The 20,085-nt window shown below is 41.3% G+C and overlaps 1 long non-coding RNA gene across 1 annotated transcript in view; it reads right to left on the bottom strand.

Annotated features, from left to right (window-relative positions):
• Nucleotides 1-20,085, bottom strand: part of LOC141982355 (uncharacterized) — a 79,848-nt gene that overhangs the window by 25,479 nt on the left and 34,284 nt on the right. The gene's annotated exons all lie outside the window — the stretch shown is intronic.

Here is a 20,085-nt window from a genome sequence, read left to right as displayed (position 1 = left end):
AAGTCATTGGCATTATGACCCTAACTCAAGTAAGCAGTTCTGAAACGTTCCACCCATTGTGCACTATTTCAATGCTGAACATTTTAGGAGAACTATTCAGCTAATGACAGGTTTCAGAGTAGCAGCCGTGTTAGTCTGTATCCGCAAAAAGAAAAGGAGGACTTGGTCAAGGAAGTCCTGGTAACGCTCTGTGTTGGGGCAGGGGGGAGGGGGTAATGGGCGCCTATAAAAGACAAATCCCCAAATATCGGGACTATCCCTATAAAATCGGGACATCTGGTCACCATACAAGTTGCACAGTGGGATAGCTACCCACGATGCAACGCTCTGTGTTGATGCAAGCGCACTGACTGTGGACTCACTTCACTGACACAAGGAACACTGTGTGGATGTGTACAACCAATTTAATTAAAGAGGCATATGGTCATTGACGTAACTTACGTTGACTTAAGTCTCTAGTGTAGACAAGACCTTATTCTACAATAAGTGTGTCCACACATGGAGTTATAAATTCACCTTAATATAATATAATTTTCAAGTGTAGGCAAGCACTCAGTGACATTAACTGTATATGAGAAAAGCAGAAAACACATTGTATAATGTGCAACACATACCTTGATAAGTACTAAAATCAATTCAGTGTCAAATTCATTATTTTCCCTGAAGTTTGGTTGGACTACATTTACTGAGAGTCCACAGTGTTCCAGAATGTGCGGGGGTCATGACAACAACATAGAATTTTGTTTTTCTGGCCTCATTTGCTCCCACAACCTCATCCTCAACCTACAGCTTTGTTATTGTTCTATGTCAGGGCTACATATCTAAACCTACAAGAACAAAGATCATTTTGATTGGTTGTTGTCACACAGAGTACTGGAGAAGAAAAGAAGATGCAGGGGCGGGGGGTAAGACATGCAGAAGTGGACAAACAATAAAGGCAGGAAGAGGAATAAGTAACAAAACAGGAGAGGAAAGGGAGGCACAGTAAAATAACCTACAGGAGGCTTGTGTAGGTAAGAATATATGAAGATAGATGAGGGGGGAGCATTTAAAAGAAAGAAGCAGAGATGTAAGCAGAAGTAGAGACTTTAAGGGGAGGATAATACCCACCTGCTGAAGTGAACAAACAGATTGACGGAGCCAGAAGAGTACCCAGAAGTCACCTACTATAGGACAGGCCCAACAAAGAAAATAACAGAACACCACTAGCCGTCACCTTCAGCCCCCAACTAAAACCTCTCCAATGCATCATAAAGGATCTACAACCTATCCTGAAGGATGACCCATTGCTCTCACAAATCTTGGGAGACAGGCCAGTCCTTGCCTACAGACAGCCCCCCAACCTGAAGCAAATACTCACCAGCAACCACACACCACACAACAGAACCACTAACCCAGGAACCTATCCTGGCAACAAAGCCCGTTGCCAACTGTGTCCACATATCTATTCAGGGGACACCATCATAGGGCCTAATCACATCAGCCACACTATCAGAGGCTCGTTCACCTGCACATCTACCGATGTGATATATGCCATCATGTGCCAGCAATGCCCCTCTGACATGTACATTGGTCAAACTGGACAGTCTCTACATAAAAGAATAAATGGACACAAATTAGATGTCAAGAATTATAACATTCATAAACCAGTCGGAGAACACTTCAATCTCTCTGATCACTCGATTTCTGACCTAAAAGTGGCTATTCTTCAACAAAAAGACTTCAAAAACAGACTCCAACGAGAGACTGCGGAATTGGAATTAATTTGCAAATTGGATTGTAAATTAACTTAGGCTTGAATAGAGACTGGAAGTGGTTGAGTCATTACACAAAGTAAAACTATTTCCCCTTGTTTATTCCCCCCTCCCACCGACTGTTCCTCAGACGTTCTTGTTAACTGCTGGAAATGGCCCACCTTGATTATCACTACAAAAGGTTTTCTCCCCCCCACCCCCACTCTCCTGCTGGTAATAGCTCATCTTAAGTGATCACTCTCCTTACAGTGTGCATGATAAACACCCATTTTTTCATGTTCAGTGTGTATATAAATCTCCTCACTGTATTTTCCACTGAATGCATCCGATGAAGTGAGCTGTAGCTCACGAAAGCTTATGCTTAAATAAATTGGTTAGTCTCTAAGGTGCCACAAGAAAAGGAGTACTTGTGGCACCTTAGAGACTAACCAATTTATTTGAGCATGAGCTTTCGTGAGCTACAGCTCACTTCATCAGATGCATACTGTGGAAACTGCAGAAGACATTATATACACAGAGACCATGAAACAATACCTCCCCCCACCCCACTCTCCTGCTGGTAATAGCTTATGTAAAGTGATCATCAAGTTGGACCATTTCCAGCACAAATCCAGGTTTTCTCACCCTCCGCCCCCCCACACACAAACTCACTCTCCTGCTGGTAATAGCCCATCCAAAGTGACCACTCTCTTCACAATGTGTATGATAATCAAGGTGGGCCATTTCCTGCACAAATCCAGGTTCTCTCACCCCCTCACCCGCCTCCAAAAACCACACACACAAACTCACTCTCCTGCTGGTAATAGCCTATCCAAAGTGACCACTCTCCTTACAACGTGCATGAAAATCAAGGTGGGCCATTTCCAGCACAAATACAGGTTTTCTCACCCCCCCCTTCCCCAAAAACACACACACACACAAACTCACTCTCCTGCTGGTAATAGCTTATCCAAAGTGACCACTCTCCCTACAATGTGCATGATAATCAAGGTGGGCCATTTCCAGCACAAATCCAGGTTTTCTCACCCCCCCCACCCCCATACACACACAAACTCACTCTCCTGATGGTAATAGCTCATCCAAAGTGACCACTCTCCCCACAATGTGCATGACAATCAAGGTGGGCCATTTCCAGCATAAATCCAAGTTTAACAAGAACGTCTGGGGGGAGGGGGTAGGAAGGTGCCACAAGTACTCCTTTTCTTTTAGTCTTATTTTGGAAGCCACTGAAGAGAAGAAACCCTGTGGAAGGTGCTGGCCAGATTTGGCTGCCCTCCACAATTTATTAAGGTCCTAAGGCTTCTTCATGATCAGGTGACTGCCACCATTCTCTGTAATGGCCTGGAGATGGGCTCTTTTGTCATCAAAATTGGGGTTAAGCAAGGAGGCATTATTGCCCCAACCCAGTTCTCCATATATTTAATAGTCATTTTGATCCTCATTAAAGACCACCTCCCCAATGGAGTTGACATTCAATACAGAATGGATGGGCGGCTTTTTAATCTTTAATGTCTCTGCTCAAAGTCTAAAGTCCTCGGGATGTCCATTACTAATCTTCAGTATGCTGGTGACTGTGCCATCCTTGCACACACTGAGAATGTCCTTCGGTCCACACTGGATTATTTTACACAAGCTTATTGAAGCCTAGGGCTCCTGTTCAATATCGAGAAGACTAAAGTGCTCCATCAGTCTGCTACAGGCCTTGCACATGACCCCCCAAAAATCACCATCGAGGAAGAGACTTTGGAGACAGTTGAGCACTTCTGCTACCTCAGTAGCCAACTTTCTCAAAATGCTAAGTCAACAGTGAGATCCAGCACAGCATCTAGTGCGCAAGTGCTTCCTTTGGGAAATTTCTCAGATCTGTTTTCACAGGCTGTGACCTATGGAAGGACACCAAGATACAGGTCTATAAGACAATTGTTATTCCTACATTCCTTTATTGATACGAAACCTGGGTGACCTATCAATAGCATCTCAAGAATCTGCAGCAGTACCGCCAATGATGCTTCTGGAAGATCCTTCACATCAAGTGGGAAGATCGCCGCACTAACGCCAGCATCCTTACTGAAGCCAATATCACCAGCATTGAAGCAATGATCCTCATGCACCAACTTTGCTGGGCTGGACATCCTATGTGGATGCCAGACTCTCACCTCCCGAAACTAGTCTCCTCTCAGCTCACCCATCGTCAGAGACCCCGGGGTGGTCAGAGGAAATGTTACTAAGACACACGGAAATTGTAGCTCAAGAAAACTGATGTGGACATCACAAGATGGGAGAGGCAAGTCATCAGCCAATCTTAATGGCACCACATACTCCATCAGGCAGTGCCCCACTTCAAGGAGAAGTGCCTTACCCTCAAAGCTGAAAAGAAAGAGAGAAAGAAGGAAAAAAGAAAGAACTTTCTCCTTGGAGGCAGTTGACCCGCCAGGAAATGTCTGTACCTACTGCAGGCGGATCTGTGGTTCCAGAATTAGACTCATATGTAAAGCTATGATAGAGATCATCCTCAAAACTGATGATGATGATGATGAATGGAATCTAAGTAACTAATAATATTTTTTTCCAAATTGTGTTTGAGCTGGAGGGACATCTAGGGAGAACAGTCTGAGGCCTTCTCTAAACACAAACATTACGCCAGTTTCACTAAAATAAATTTGTAATTGATTTAGATGAATTGGTGCAAACCTCTATATGGACACACTTTTTTTTTATCAATTCAGTTTAATTTTAGGTAACTTACCAAATTACTTTTTCATATTATTAAAATCAAAGTCACTTGAAAAGTTTCAGATAATCAGTAAAATCACTTTAGTGGAATAAAATTCCAATTAATGGAATAAAATAATCAATTCCTTTCTATTAAATTTTGAGGCTACACTATTGCTTTAATGGAATGTTCATATTCAGCAGTGATACTTGCCTTTTTATGTTTGCCTTAATTGGCTATTTCATCACAATAAGTACTACATATAGCTCTCAACTGCTACACTCTATATGGAGCCAGTCTTGTGAAATAGCAACTAGGAAGCTTCAGCTTTACCATGGAAGAGTGCATTGAAATATTTAATATCCTTTAGACTCCTATTTTACCTTTACCTTGAGCTGCTGATCTTAAACAGACCCTGTGCTTTCAAACAGCACTATATCAAAGTGCACTACTGAACTTTTAGGGCAGGGTAACAGGGCCCGCATGGTGATCCAGCTTGCAGAAGGCTCATGCACTGTATATTCGCACCCTGGCTTGCCTTGCACTTGTAGGTAAGAGATCTCCAAAGCCAGCCTGCTCTGATCAGCCAGAGAGAAGGAATCATTTTAGGAGAGAATGAAGAAAGTGTTAACACCTACCAAACAAAAGAAAAGAAAATATAAGGATGAATAAAATGAGGTTACTTTGACAGGAAGTTACTTCTTTGGTTCTAACAGGGGCTGTTAATTTGTCCCAAAGCTAGAACAAAAAGTGCATGGACTATCTGCCCCATTAAGGTATGAAAGATATGACCTCATTAATGGTTGGTTGTTATGTAGTGGTCACATTTTCAAGGGCATAATTCAGAATACATTTGAATTCCTTGCATACAGCTCCTAATCAATGTCTACAAATTGGAGTTTGCCTCCCCCTACAATGGTCACAATTGAAAATCTAGCCTGAGTGCCACATTTAATGTTGCCATCCACTTTTTCATTATTTTTAATAGAGACCTTATTCTAAATCTGAATTTGGAGCTTCCATTCTTAAAGGAAGAACATTAACAAGCAAGGATGGAGACACAGAAGTAAACAGGTTACTTTCCATTCATATTTCATTCATGCATCACATTTACACCAAAGCAGCAAATGTTCTAATTATATGTTTAATTACAGTTAGACAAAAATAACTAGAATTGGAAATTGCCTGTTTAGATTACAATGATATGTAAGACAATGGGGTAATTAAATTAGATCTGATTAATTGGTGACCATCACTGAATAGTAGTGACCACAGGTTGTGTCTATTCTAAAGGCTCTTTATTTTGAGTTAATGGTCTTAATCTCATTGCTAGTTAACAAGTGTCCAGCTCATAGAAAACCTCATTGCAATTGACGCTAATTGTCACCACAGCTGTCAGTCTTATTACAGAAGCCAAGAACTGTATTTGTACTTTCTCATTCATAGAAGAGGCCCCGCAGGTCATGTGCTAAGGCACATTTGCAGTGTAATATCGAAAAGCCTATTTTACGGCTACAAGGCTGCAGTAGTTACAACTTAATTCCGTCGCCTATCATAAGCACTACATTCAATTAAAAATAATGGATTTCCTTCTCCTGTTACTTCAACCAGTTTTATGTTGATACCACTCCATTTACCTCACTGGTATAATTCCTATTTATACTGGTGTAATTGAGAGAAAAATCTGGCCCAATAATTCCAGTTACATATCTAGTCTTTTTTTTTAATCAAATATTGTGCCAGAACAATCCAGGCTTGAGTGTTCATTGTAAAAAGACTCTATGGTACAAACTGCATTCTTCTATCTTTCAGTTTACAGATTATAACATAATGCAAATAAAAACAAATTGAAGTTATTCTTGGAAGAAGAGCCTTGTTGATTTGAGGAAAGATGAAAGATACATAAACACAAGGGAAGGATGAAAATGAGAAGGGGGTGCAATATACTCCCCCGTGAACTAGTTATATATATCGACTGTCTTGTGTCATAAACATAAACTTTGTTTGTAAGCTCTTTGGGGCAGGACCAACTTTTCATTGAATCAATGTAAAGTGCCTAACAAAATGGGCCCTGATACCCACATAGGGACTCTAGATGTAGTACAAACAAAATAGTACAAACAAAATAAATAAGAAATCATTTAAATGCGGTCTTACAAGGTAGGGCAGGAAAGGAAACACCATCTGTTTAGTATTTATTTTAAAGTGTACCTTTCAGCAGTGTGACAGGCTGTTTCATTTTTGTAATATTTTTCTTCTTTCACTGAAACCTGCAAATTAATCAACATTTTTACTGATAGCAAAATAGCCTGATATGTTTTTCAGTAATAGCTATATCAGGGACGAAAATTCCTCAATTATGGAATTTTTTTTATCTGAACACCTTGGCCTTTAGCATTAGATTTATTCTGCCCAAATACCATCAATTCTTCAAGCACCTTCACATTATTTATTTAATTTTCTCCTTCACATCAAATGAACATAAGAATGGCCATACTAGGTCAGAACAATGATCCATCTAGCCCAATATCCTGTCTTCCAACAATGGCCTATGCCAGATTAATGCAGAGGGAATGAACAGCACAGGGCAATTTATTGAGTGATCCATCACCTGTCATCCACTCCCAGCTTCTGTCAGTCACAGATTTAGGAACATCCAGAGCATTCCGGTGCATCCCTGAGCATCTTGGCTAATAGCCACTGATGGATCTATCCTCCATGAAATTTTAGAATTCTTTTTTTGAACTCTGATATAGTTTTCACCTTCAGAACATCCCCTGGCAATGAGTTCCACAGGTTGACTATGCCTTGTATGAAAAAATATTTACTTATGTTTGTTTTAAACTTGCTCCCTATTAATTTCATTGGGTGACCTGTGGTTCTTGTGTTATGTGAAAGCAGAAACAACACTTCTTTATTCACCTTCTCTTCACCCATGCATGATTTTATAGACCTTTATCAGATCACCCTTTAGTCCTCTCTTTTTTAAGTTGAATGATCCCAGTCTTTTTAACTTCTCATTTTGTAAGCTGTTCCATATCCCTAATCACTTCTGTTGCCCTTTTCTGTACTTCTACTAATTTTAACATACATTTCTTTGAGATGGGGCAACTAGAACTGCATGTAGTATTCAAAATGTGGACATACCATGGAATTATATAATGGCATGATGGTATTTTCTATTTTATTATCTATCCCTTTCCTAATGGTTCCTAACATTGATAGCTTTTTTGACTGCACTTCACACTGAACAGATCTTTTTAGAGAACCATCCACAATGACTCTCATCTTCTTATTGAGTGGTAAGCGCAAACTTAGACCCCATCAGTTTGTATGCATAGTTGTGATTATGTTTTCCAATGTACATTACTTTGCATTTATGAACACTGAGTTTCATCTGCCATTTTGTGGCCCAGTCCCCCATATTTGGGAGATCCGTTTGTAAGTCTTTGCACTCAGCTTAGGACTTAACTCTCTTGAGTAATTCTGCAAACTTTTTCACCTTACTGTTTACTCCTTTTTCCAGATCCTTAATGAATATGTTGAACAGCACTGGTCCTTGTACAGATCCCTGAGGAACATTTCTATTTACTTCTCTCCACTGTGAAAACTGAGTATTAATTCCTACCCTTTGTCTCATCTTTTTTAACTAGTTACTGATCCAGGAAAAGACCTTCCCTCTTATCCCATGACTGCCTACTTTACTTAAGAGCGTTTGGTGAGGGACCTTGTCAAAGTCTTTCTGAAAGTCCAAGTACAGTATATCCACTGTATCATCCTTCTTCACATTTGCTAACCCCATCAAAGAATTCAAGTAGATGGGTGAATCATGTACAAAAGCCGTGTTGACTCATGCCCAAAATATCTGTCTAATAATTCTGCTCTTTATTATAGATTCAATCAATTTCCCTGGTACTGAAGTTAGGCTTACTGGTCTTTAGTTGCCAGGATCACGTCTGGAACCTTTTTTCACTTGACTTGCCAAAGACTATGTTCCTTTCCATTTTCCTCAGTAGGAGTTGACTTCTAATTTTTAACAGATGTCTTTTTTTGTCTCTAACTGCCTCTTTTACTTTGTGTTTATCCATGGTGGCATTTTTTGTGCTCTTCTTACTATTTTGTTGTTGTTGTTGTTGTTGTTGTTGTTTTGGGGTTTTTTGGGTGGGGAGGTGATTTGTGCCTCTATTTTGGTGTTTTTAAAAAGTGTCCATGCAATTTTATCCTTGGGACTCTCCCTTTTAATTTCTGTTTAACTTGCTTCCTCATTTTTATGTAGTTCCCCCTTTTAAAGTTAAAGTGCTACTGTGGTGGGTTTTTTAGGATATCCCCCCCTCCATCTTACCCTCAAAAGATGCTAAATTTAATTACATTATGGTCACTATTACTGAGCAGTTCAGCAATATTCACCTCCTGGACCAGATGCTATTTGCCACTTAGAAGTAAATTAAGAATTGTCTCTCCCCTTATAGGTTCTAAGAGTAGCTACTCCAAGCACCAGAAATTAATGGTGTCTAGAAATTTTATCTTTGCATACCATCCTGAAGAGACATGTTTCTAGTCAATATGGGGATAGTTGAAATCCCCCATTATTATTGGGGTTTCTGTTTTTTAGCCTGTCTAATATCCCTGAGCATTTCACAATCACCATAATCATGTCGGTGTGGTGGTCGGTAGTACAGTACTGCTATACTCTTAGTATTCAAACATGAAATTTCTATCCTTTGAGATTTGATGGTACTGTTTGATTCATTTAAGGTTTTTATACTATTTGACTCTACACTTTTTTTCACACACAGTGTCACTCAGGGGTGCTGGAAGAATTTGTGTAGTGGGGGTGCTGAGAGCCATTGATCCAAACTGTCAAGTAGTATGCACACCCCGTCTTCCTTTGGAGCATAGTGAGGTTGTGATACCACCGCAGTTAGTCTTCCTAATAGTCTTTAGGCTGAAAGTGGCACAGCCCAGAGGCTGGAGACAATATGGCAGCCCTTGGGGTCAGGGCAGTGCAGCCAAATGGCCAGAGTCAATATAACAGTCCACAGTCACAGAGCACTATGGCCTAGTGGCCAGGGTCAATATAACAGGCTTCAGACACTGGGCAGTGTGGCCTAGTGGCCAGAGTCAATTACAGCTGCCCTAGTATCCAAGGCAGTGCATCCTAGCAGCCAGAGTCAATATAACAGCCCAACGACACAGGGCAGTATGGCCTAGTGGCCAGAGTTAATTACAGCGGCTCTTCCATTCAAAGCAGTGCAACCTAGCGGCCAGGGTCAATATAATGGCCCTCAGGAATAGGGCAGAATGGGCTAGCAGCCAGGGTCAATATAACAGCCTTCAGACACAGGGCAGTGTGGCCTAATGGCCAGTACCCAGGGTGGTGCCACCAGGAGGGCGGTGTCCCTGATAGGAGGGGCCCAGGCCCACCCATTAGTAGTACTCTGTACTGAAAGAGTTCATGTCCTACTGTGAATTTCAGGTATTTTCTGTGAGCGGGATGAATGGTGATATGGAAATAACCACCTTGGAGGTCAAGTGCTGAAAACCAGTCCCCTTGGTGCAGCACTAGAAGTATCGTGCCCAGTGTGATGATTCTGAACTTTTGGGAGTGTACAAATTTGTTGAGCTTCCTGAGCTGCAAGACAGGTTTCCATCCCCCATTCTTTTTCTGGATCAAGAAATAATGGGAGTAAAATTCCTTCCCCCATATTGTGAAGACACTTGTTCTATGGCACCTAGTCATATAAGATGATCAACTTCTTGTCATAACAGGTGCTCATCAGAAGGGTCCCTGAAGAGGGACAGGGAGGGAGGTAGGGCAGGTGGTTGGGAGGTGAAGGGAATGGCTTATCGAGAATGGATTATTTCTAAAACCCATTGGTCCAATGTTACTATGGCCCAGATGTGATAAAAAAGGGTGAAGTTGATGACCAAATATTGGGATTGGGTCAGGCGTAGGCATTGTTTGGTGCGGGAGGTCGTTTAAACCCTTGACCAAATTTTCAAAATTGTGGTTTTGGTGATGCCGATTGGGAAGTTGGTGCTGTGATTGAGGCGTTCATCAACACTGTGAGCATTGATGTTGATTGTCGTAAGGTCTATGTTGTTGCCTGTTGTTAGGGGAGTCTCTGGTTCTATGATATGGCTGGTACTTTTTTCTCTTTGCAGGTGGGTTATACATCCCCAAAGTGCGGAGGGTGGCCCAAGAGTCCTTCATAGAATGAATGAAGAGTCCTTAATCAGTCTTATTTGAGAAGAGTTTTTTCTTGATCAAAAGGTAGGTCTTCTAACTTTGTTTGCAGTTCCTTGGGTATACCCGAGGCCTGTAGCCAGGATGTTCGGTTTATCATGACAGCTGTGGCTGTCATTCTGGCTGCTGTGTCCGTGGTGTCTAGTGATGCTTGTAGGGCTCTTTTGGCTATCAGGTGATCCTCATTGATGATGGCTTGAAATTCGGCTTGTTTCTCCTCTGGGAGCTCTGCTGTGAATGAGCTAAGTTTCCCATAGTTATCGTAGTCATATTTTGCTAACAATGCAGAGTAATTGGCCACTCTGAATTATAGTATGCCTGACAAATAAGCCTGACACCCAAACAGGTCATATTCTTTCTCCTGTGGTGTAGATTTCAACTGTGGTTGCTTGCTGTGTTGATTCGCTGCATTGACAACAAACAAATTGGGGGGGTGGATGTGCAAAGAGAAAGTCTGCTCCTTTTGTGGGGACATAATACTTTCTATCTGCCCTTTTGCATGTTAGCAGAATTGAGGCCGAGGTCTGCCAAACATTCTCTGCTGGTTCATCTTGGAGGTAGATGATGGTTGTAGTATTTGTACTAGCTTGTGCTGGTTTGTCTGCACCTCCGCTAGTGGGATGTCCTGGCTATGAGTGACCTGATTAAACAGTTCTTGAAACTGATTGCAATCATCCGCCGAAGTAGGTGGTGGGGCATAATAGCCTCATCTCGGGAGGAGGAAGAATTGTGAGCAGGAGGCATAGTTTCTTGGTCTGTGCCAGTTTCTGTGTCCTCTCCTACATCCTGAGCCTCCATGGGCTGCAGTGTGGGAGACGCAGGGTTAGAGCACAATTTGCATCTATGCGCTGTGGGAGGCCTGGAACGTGCACACCTGTAAGAAGCCCAGGGTTCCCAATGTGTCCATTGTATTGGGAAGGCCACAGAGGGGTATATCCATGGTGGTCCGCACCAGGACTGAGTTGTCTGGTGCTATCTTGGTCCCATGTGGCTCCAAGATGATTGGTGTGGTTTTGGTGAGAAATGGTGTGGTGAGAAGGTGTTTTGATCCTGCATCTCCTTGGCGTCTTCTCTGAAAAACTATTCTTTGTGAGAGCTGTTTGGATGTCCTCTGAAGCTTGTCGGGGAGCCCTTGGTACTGAGTATCGGGGAGTACGGAGCCAATGGTATCACCAAGTCTTTTTGGTGTAACAGAGTCTGTGCCGATGCAAATGTCTGGACTGTCGGTGCCATGGGGTCCGCTCTCGCTGGTGCCAGCATCGGTGCTGATTGATGCTGTGACTGTTTAGTCAGTGTGGTAGGTGACGACTTATTTTTCTGCACTGGTGCTGATTGCGTTGTCAGTGCTGGGGGCAGAGGCATAGTGCCTGATGAGACACTCAGTGCTGATTCCCTTGTGGGTGAACTCAGTACCATGGAGGAGGCATGTCTTTGTCTGTGCCTGACTCCGTCTCCTTTGCTCAGACCTTGGAAGTGCCAGAAGTGCTGAGAGCATCATAGTTGCTCACCCGAGCATATGTCAGCATTGGGGGGAGCAGCCTGTCAGGAGACCAACTTTGTTTCCATGGTGCTTTCTTAGCCCTCTTTTTTGGTCTTTCAGAGGGTTTCATCTCCTGCTCCTGACGAAGCAGTCTGCTTGTCTGAATCGGGTTGGAGGGATTTCTCCATTAACATCATTTTTAGCCAGCAATCCCTGTCACATCAGGCTCTGGCTTTCAAATTGCTGCAGTAGGGGCATTTTGGGGGGATATGCCCCTCATCCAGGCAGCATACACACAATGAATACCCATCTGAAATGGGCATAACTTTGCAGCAGAATCCGTAGCATTTGAAGCCCGGGGAGCCAGGCATCTTATCAGATAACTGTCCCCTGACTGAAGGTAGCTAATGAAATAAAAGGTTTTTTTTAAATATAACTAACCCTAACACTAACTATAACTTTCTATCTAACTAACTATCTAATTAAACTCTTTTGTTAACGATTTTAGGGAGTGCTAACACTGCGCCAGAGCTCTGTCTTCAGCCGAGGATGGGCACTGGAGCCAAAGGGAGCTACAGGGGCAGTGCCTGAGGGCAAGGGCAGCCAGAGGAGACCCGCTGGCCCCTTGCCTAGGAGCCACTGCCAAAGAGATGTGCCAGTTGCTTTCGGGAGCCGCCTGAGGTAAGCACTGACCAGCCGGAGCCTACACCCCTCACACCTCCCACACCCCAACCCCCTGCACTAGTCCTGAGCCCTCTCCCAGAGCCAGCACCCCGAACACCTTCCTGCACCCCAACGCCTTCCCAGAGCCCACACCCCCTCCTGCACCCAAAATCCTTCCCAGAGCCCGCACCTCGTCCTGCACCCAAACTCCCTCCCAGAGCCCACACCCCACTCCACTTCCCACACCCCCAAACCCTGGCCCCACCCCAGAGCCCAAACCCTGCACCCAAACTCCCTCCCAAAGCCCGCACCCACTCCTGTACCTCAACCCCCGCCCCAGCCTGGTGAAAGTGAGTGAGGGTGAGGGAGATCGAGCAACGGAGAGAGGGGTGATGGAGTGAGCAGGGGGCAGGAAGAGGTGGGGCAGAGGTGGGCCTTGGTGGAAGGGGTGGAATGGGGGCAGGGCCTGGGGCTGAGTGAGAAGGCTTGTGTGTCCCTGAACATTTTTAAATCAAAATGGGGGTCCTCAGGTTGCTAAAGTTTGAGGACCATTGTTTTAAATAATGTTTTTTTCTTTTACACTGTATGTAATTTATACACATAGAAAACATATAAAAATGAACTCTGTCTGGTCTACCCAGTAATGGGGTACATCCATCCTATTATCAACAAGACCTTGCTCAATAACAGGAGCTGAAGATTATTCTGCAAGAGTCTCAGCAGGAGCTCAGGATCCACCTCAGCACACTGATAATTTGCCCCTCTGCCATGTAGTACTCAAGATGGCCTGCCACTACTGCTGGCCCTTCTCCAATTGCCTTAAAGCCCTCTTCCCTCAGTTCACCTGTTACTGTTCCTACAAAACTTCCTGGTCCTTCTTTATCCACTGCTCATCCACCACAGCATCCTTGTCAGCATCCACTCTTGCTCCACAAGAGAATCTACCCAGTGGGGAGCCTAATTTCTACCCAACCATCTATCCCTCAACCTGCCCTGCCAATGGTGTGGTCCACCTTCTGGATTCTTCCTGTCAGCCCCTTACACATAGCACCTCTGGGTGACATTTTGGCCTCTGAACCATATATGTCCCAGTTCCTCAGCATTACTTTCCATCTTTCCTCACTGTCTGGTCACATTCAGAAAATTTTCTCCATACTCTGGGTCTGGGAACATGGACAAAGTGTCTCTTGGGAAGCAAACTTTCTCCATTCTGGTGATGCAGCTGAAGCACTCACTCTCCTACACTCTTTTGCTTGATGATTGCCAAGTCATGATTGTCATCAGATGTTTGGCTGTGCGTGTGTGTTCTTTGTTTGCTGTCCCAGCTCTGCGCAGATAGTTGGCACAGAGGACCTCAGTCAAACTGCCCAATGACCACGAGACTGGTTTTAGTAGTGAAGGTGCCTGGCCAGGTTATTGTCAATGAAGCATGGTAATAGCACCTGGCAGAGTCTATGAGGATACTAAGACATATATGCCCATGATAATGGACACAGCTCAGTCAGTGGTGGGATTTTCCACTGCCCCCGAGGCTGGACGAAGGGTTAAGGAGAGGTATACCAACTTATATAGACTGAAACAAACAATCTAGGTAGGATAAACAGCCTATGTATCACCTTATGTGTTTCATGACATGTTTGTTACCTCCCCTTGTACTTTCACTCCTGAGGTTTCAGACAAAATATCCCTATTCATCACTTGTGTACAAACCATTTTATTTTGTGTTAGGTTGGGGTGTTCTTGTGCTGCCCTGCTGGAATGTGTTGACATATTCAGTGTGTTTTAGCAATGCTAGTAATACTGCTGCCGGGTTCATGTACTGGACACTGGCTTGCAGGCAAGCATCTGTTTTTGACAGTGCCTGACTATTGCTCATAGCATAACTTTTGCTGACTTTGGTTCAGACCTCAGGCCTTGCACCAGGCCCATACTTCAGGCTCTTTCTTTCTACTACAGTGATCAATTATAAACAAATTATTATGATTGTGCATCACAAAAGTGCCCAGTGTTTGCATAGCTCTCCTCCCATGAAATCAATGGGAGTTTCACAATTGACTTCAATAGTAGAGTTATGCCAATGCTGAAAGCTTGTAAAAAATCCCACTCTGTATATTTTAATTAATTGGTTTTACTGCTTTTACTCTGTCACTAACTCCAATACCTATAAAAACAATATAAAATAACCATACAAGTGACTCTGGTATGAATTATTAATATGCATATTCTCGTGCAGACAAGCATATTCACACAAATACCATCTTCAGATTCTGTTGCAAACAGTTATATGAACAATAGTTGCTCACATGAATATGCATGTGAATAATCAAATAAAAAAAGAGGTGGAAATCTGGTCAAATTGAAACAGACTCTGAATTCGACTAAATGGTGGAAGAAAAAAGGTCAAATTATTCACTCCACACTGGTTTTTATTTAAAATTCATTGAGAGGGAAGTGTAGATTTAAAATCTCACTGAGTGGCTCAATTAGTTAATTATATTCATTAAGAACCTGTGATAAAGTGACCACTCTTTCTTTTTAATGGTATTTACAATAACCAAACAAACTGTACTCAGAGGATCAGTTGGTACCTGTTTACATAATTAAAGTTGCATTCTCTGAAGAATATGTACAGGGACACATACACAGCTACAACATAACTTTAACTGATATTAAAAAATGGATGTTTTAATGTCTGCATATTCTTAAGACAGGATAGTAAACATTTCAAGAAATGCTTCTCAGCCATTTTTCCTCTACTGGCTAGACAATTATTTGCTAATTTACAGAATGCATTACTTTAAAGATGGATCATACATCTATAGGATCTTCTTAACATATCAATCTGCAGAAGTGCTAATGAAAGCGTCATGACGTACCATATATTAAGCCTTATAAATGAGGGTGGACATGTTAATATCAGTGGTCCTTTAGCTATATTTTGCACATAGACAGGTTTCAGAGTAACAGCCGTGTTAGTCTGTATTCACAAAAAGAAAAGGAGTACTTGTGGCACCTTAGAGACTAACCAATTTATTTGAGCATAAGCTTTTGTGAGCTACAGCTCATTTCATCGGATGCATACTGTATGCATCCGATGAAGTGAGCTGTAGCTCACGAAAGCTTATGCTCAAATAAATTGGTTAGTCTCTAAGGTGCCACAAGTACTCCTTTTCATTTTGCACATAGGAATGTTTCCAGAATGCAACTGTAATACAGCATGAAATTTGCCCACCATTGTAACTGCTGTAATACAGTGCCTAAATGAATGAGGTATTGGTTAATGAATGCTAGAATCGGTCAAGCTATTAATCATCTGTAGTCAAACATTAGAAGTTAGTTACAAAACAATTCAAGGTACTTCTATTATAGGCTATGAGAGGCAAAATGAATTCCCAACAGCTTCTTTCATTTGTTTTTAACTATCAAAAAGAGTTATGCTACCAAAAAAGAAAAAAAGCCAACAACAAAAAACATTTTTTATCTTTCTTGATATGAAGAGATCCTTGTAATTAGTAGAGAGCTTCTCCTTGTAGTATACCAGTATAAAGAGTGGAGAAAAAAATGGATATGTCACTTACCATTATATTTTTTATTTCTTTTATTTTAATATGTATTTATTTATAATTAGAAATACTTCTTTCTAGGGCTATTGATTAATCACAGTTAACTCATGCCATTAACTCAAAGAAATTAACTGCAATTAAAAATTAATCATGATTAATTGCACTGTTAAATAGAATACCAATTGAAATTTATTAAATATTTTTAATGTCTTTCTACATTTTCAAATATACTGATTTCTATTACAAAACAGAATAGAAAGTGTAAAGTGCTTACTTTATATTATTATTTTAATTACAAATATTTGCACTGTAAAAATGATAAACAAAATAAATAGTACTTTTCAAGTCACCTCAGACAAGTACTGTAGTGCAATCTCTTTATTATGAAAGTGTAATTTACAAATGTAGATTTATTTTTGTTACATAACTGCACTCAAAAACAGAACAATGTACAACTTTAGAGCCTACAAGTCCACTCAGTCCTACTTCTTGTTCAGCCAATTACTAAGACAAACAACTTTGTTTACATTTACGGGAGATACTGCTGACTGCTTTTTATTTAGAATGTCACCTGAAAGTGAGAACAGGCATTTGCATGGCACTTTTGTAGTTGGCATTGCAAGGTATTTACGTGCCAGATATGTTAAACATTCATATATCCCTTCATGATTCGGCTGCCATTCTAGAGGACATGCTTCCATGCTGATAATACTCTTTAAAAAAATAATGCGCTAATTAAATTTGTGACTGAACTCCTTGGGGGAGAACTGTATTTCTCCTCTTCTGTTTTACCCAATTTCTGCCATATATTTCATGTTATAGCAATCTTGGATGATGAACCAGCACGTTTGTTTTCAGAACAGTTTCACAGCAGATTTGACAAAACGCAAAGAAGGTACCAATCTGAGATTTCAAAGGGTAGATACAGCACTCAACCCAAGGTTTAAGAATCTGAAATGCCTTCCAAAATCTGAGAGGGACGAGGTGTAGAGGATGCTTTCTGATGTCTTAAAAGAGCAACACTCCGATGCGGAAACTACAGAACCAGAACCACCAAAAAAGAAAATCAACCTTCTGCTGGTGGCATCTGACTCAGATGATGAAAATGAACATGTGTCAGTCCGCTCTGCTTTGGATCGTTATCGAGCAGAACCTGTCTTCTGGAATGGTGGTTGAAGCATGAAGGGACATATGAATCTTTAGCACATCTAAATGCAAATTGTAACCAAACTTGTTTGTCTGAGCGATTGGATGATGTAGAACTGAGTGGACTTGTAGGTTCTAAAGTTTTACATTGTTCTATTTTTGAATGCAGTTATATTTTGTACATTATTCTGCATTTGTAAGTTCAACTTTCATTATAAAGAGATTGCACTACAGTACTTGTATTAGGTGAATTGAAAAATATTTCTTTTGATTTTACAGTACAAATATTTGTAATAAAAACATAAAGTGAGCACTGTACACTTTGTGTTCTAAAATTAATATATTTGAAAATGTAGAACACATCTAAAATATTTAAATAAATGGTATTCTATTATTTTTTTAATCGTGCATTTAATCACTTGATTTTTTAATCACTTGACAGCCCTACTTCTTTCCTTTAAAAAGAGAGAAAGAGAGTTTGATTTTGATCTCACCTACACCAGAGTAAACAGGATTAAATCAAGGACATTAAACCGATGCAAAATGGGTACAAACAAGATCAGAATATCTATATTAGCTTAATATTCATACTTCATTGTCAGGGGTGTTTGTCTGTTTGTTTTAAATATGAAAAGTTGACAAATGCATAAATAGTCTTTAATTTGGCACTCACCACTTTGTCAAATTCTTGTGCCAAGAATTAGCACTAGGCAAATCTCAACATTTTAAGGTTGCAGGACAGCTAACACCTGAATTTCAGACGCTTACCTGAAGCATTTGAGTTCTTTTTTCTTCCTTCCTTTTTTACCTACTTTTCTGATCTTTTGCCTACTTTTCTGATCTTTTGCCCTTCTCCAAGACTATTTAGACCCTTCTCTCATTCCTTCACATTCTCCAACTGATCCTTCACTTGTAGATGACATATCACAGGCCACAAAAAACCTTTGGGTCTCAAGAAGACGTCAACATGTTTAAATACTCATTTCAGACATGTAGCCTTATATTATCAACAAGTTGAAGAAATTACTCCAGGTAAGAAAATGTTCCATGAACAAGACTAACCACAGAATTGACTCAGTAGTAAATACGAAGAAGCTAGTGAAAACCATTACTGGAAACATGTAAGAAAGCTAGTAGAAAACTTAATGCTGCAATGGCCATGTCAGAATATGGGGCAGCCTCTGCCAATCACAGTGCAAATGTATGGCACTCCTTAAATTAAAGCTATGCACCCCATCATACCACCTAGCTGTCAGAAGAAAGTGGTTCACAAGGAACACACCAAAGTACCTAAACAGGAAATATACACCCAGTATAAATCATGAACCATACAAAACCTTAATGTACAGACATTCACCACATATGACAGCACATAGCAGTAGGTGAGCAGGTGAGTATTGGACATGCATTCGTTTGCAGTGGAGCTCAGAGGATGCCGTCACCTTCAGCCCCCAACTAAAACCTCTCCAGTGCATCATCAAGGATCTACAACCTATCCTGAAGGACAACCCATCACTCTCACAGATATTGGGAGACAGGCCAGTCCTTGCTTACAGACAGCCCCCCAACCTGAAGCAAATACGCACCAGCAACCACACACCACACAACAAAAACACTAACCCAGGAACCTATCCTTGCAACAAAGTCCGTTGCCAACTGTGTCCACATATCTATTCAGGGAACACCATCATAGGGCCTAATCACATCAGCCACACTATCAGAGGCTCGTTCACCTGCACATCTACCAATGTGATATATGCCATCATGTGCCAGCAATGCCCCTCTGCCATGTACATTGGCCAAACTGGACAGTCTCTACGTAAAAGAATAAATGGACATAAATCAGACGTCAAGAATTATAACATTCAAAAACCAGTCGGAGAACACTTCAATCACTTTGATCACTCGATTACAGACCTAAAAGTCGCAATATTACAACAAAAAAACTTCAAAAACAGACTCCAATGAGAGACTGCTGAATTGGAATTAATTTGCAAACTGGACACCATTAACTTAGGCTTGAATAAAGACTGGGAGTGGAAGTGTCATTACACAAAGTAAAACTATTTCCTCATGTTTATTCCCCCCTCCCCCGTACTGTTCCTCACACATTCTTGTCAACTGCTGGAAATGGCCTATCTTGATTATCACTACAAAAGGTTTTTTTTTCTCTCCCGCTGGTAATAGCTCACCTTAACTGATCACTCTCATTATAGTGTGCATGGTAACACCCACTGTTTCATGTTCTCTGTGTATATAAAATCGTCCTACTGTATTTTCCACTGCATGCATCCGATGAAGTGGACTGTAACCCATGAAAGCTTATGCTCAAATAAATTTGTTAGTCTCTAAGATGCGACAAGTACTCCTGTTCTTTTTGAACACACTATGTGCATCTCTTTACCAGTTGTTTTGCCTTTCCATTTACTATTGTGCCTTGTACCATGACTGGAACCACAGTTATGATAAAAGGAAGTGCTAATCAGAGGATGAATGCATGAAAAAAACAGGGCTTTTCA

Source organism: Natator depressus, chromosome 1 (genome assembly GCF_965152275.1).
Source record: "Natator depressus isolate rNatDep1 chromosome 1, rNatDep2.hap1, whole genome shotgun sequence".
Classification (NCBI taxonomy): Eukaryota; Metazoa; Chordata; order Testudines; family Cheloniidae; genus Natator; species Natator depressus.
Note: the sequence above shows the minus strand (reverse complement) of the source record. Positions and strands in the feature narration are given on the sequence as shown.